Here is a 1,739-nt window from a genome sequence, read left to right as displayed (position 1 = left end):
AGTCCAGTGGCATGAAAGGGAAGCAGTGGTTGGGAAGGGAGTGAGACAGGGTTGTAGCCTCTCCCCGATGTTATTCAATCTGTATATTGAGCAAGCAGTAAAGGAAACAAAAGAAAAATTCCGAGTAGGTATTAAAATCCATGGAGAAGAAATAAAAACTTTGATGTTCGCCGATGACATTGTAAATCCATCAGAGACAGCAAAGGACTTGGAAGAGCAGTTGAACGGAATGGACAGTGTCTTGAAAGGAGGATATAAAATGAACATCAACAAAAGCAAAACGAGGATAATGGAATGTAGTCGAATTAAGTCGGGTGATGCTGAGGGAATTAGATTAGGAAATGAGACACTTAAAGTAGTAAAGGAGTTTTGCTATTTGGGGACAAAAATAGCTGATGTTGGTCGAAGTAGAGAGGATATAAAATGTAGACTGGCAATGGCAAGGAAAGCGTTTCTGGAGAAGAGAAATTTGTTAACATCGAGTATAAATTTAAGTGTCAGGAAGCTGTTTCTGAAAGTATTTGTGTGGAGTGTAGCCATGTATGGAAGTGAAACATGGACGGAAAATAGTTTGGACAAGAAGAGAATAGAAGCTTTCGAAATGTGGTGCTACAGAAGAATGCTGAAGATTAGATGGGTAGATCACATAACTAATGAGGAGGTATTGAATAGAATTGGGGAGGAGAGGAGTTTGTGGCACTACTGGACAAAAAGAAGGGACCGGTTAGTAGGGTATGTTCTGAGGCATCAAGGGATCACAAATTTAGCATTGGAGGACAGCGTGGAGGGTAAAAATCGTAGAGGGAGACCAAGAGATGAATACACTACGCAGATTTAGAAGGATGTAGGTTGCAGTAAGTACTGGGAGATGAAGAAGCTTGCAAAGGATAGGGTAGCATGGAGAGCTGCATCAAACGAGTCTCAGGACTGAAGACCACAACAACAACAACAGTTGTTCAGTACACTGTCGTCAGTCGCCAGCAGAAATATCTCCACTTATACCTGTTACAATCTCTATAAAGTGTGATCTACACACAGCTGTATACAAATAATGGCCAAGGATGACAATTGCTAAGAGTGTTAAGGATCGTACCCTAAGCCTATTTTGTAGTCCAGTACTTACCCACTTGCGAATCAAACCTGTATCTTTAACTATATATGACGGTAGTATCTGTTCCCGAAAGAACAGTTACCGTCAATGACCATGCAGCTTTGCTAGAAATGAAATGATAATTAAATTGACACCCTAGCTGCAAGCAGGCGTTGATACACTTCATTGGGGACATGTTGAAAATGTGTGCCCCGACCGGGACTCGAACCCGGGATCTCCTACTTACATGGCAGACGCTCTATCCATCTGAGCCACCGTGGGCACAGAGGATAGTGCGTCTGTAGGGACTTATCCCTGTATCTAGTTAACGCTCTGGAATTGGAATTTAAAGTACGACGGGGGGAAGAGAAGCCTGTTGTAGCTGTCACTGATCGCTTCCTGCAGGTAACCGCCGTCTTCGGCTCGTCTCTGACCAGCCTGCTGACGCACCCTCCAATTCAGCAGCCAGTCGAAGACGAAGAGCAGCTCGCCCAGTCGAACCTGCAGCTTTTCATACTGCCCTCCATCTTTGACATCCTCAACAAGTCTGGATCAGCACTGGATCAGAAGATTATATCTCGTTCGCAGGTACTTATATTCTCAAGAAAACACTGTTCAAGTAAGTTGCAACACACATAAACTTTCCTGA

General features: G+C 43.5%; 1 non-coding gene across 1 annotated transcript; it reads right to left on the bottom strand.

Annotated features, from left to right (window-relative positions):
• Positions 1-1,298: 1,298 nt before the first annotated feature.
• Positions 1,299-1,373, bottom strand: Trnat-ugu (transfer RNA threonine (anticodon UGU)). The gene has a single exon. It is a non-coding gene; the product is annotated as a tRNA-Thr (tRNA).
• Positions 1,374-1,739: the final 366 nt, after the last annotated feature.

The sequence above is a fragment of the Schistocerca cancellata genome, chromosome 6, assembly GCF_023864275.1.
Source record: "Schistocerca cancellata isolate TAMUIC-IGC-003103 chromosome 6, iqSchCanc2.1, whole genome shotgun sequence".
In the NCBI taxonomy this organism is placed as follows: Eukaryota; Metazoa; Arthropoda; class Insecta; order Orthoptera; family Acrididae; genus Schistocerca; species Schistocerca cancellata.
This window is presented reverse-complemented; position numbering and strand designations above follow the sequence as displayed.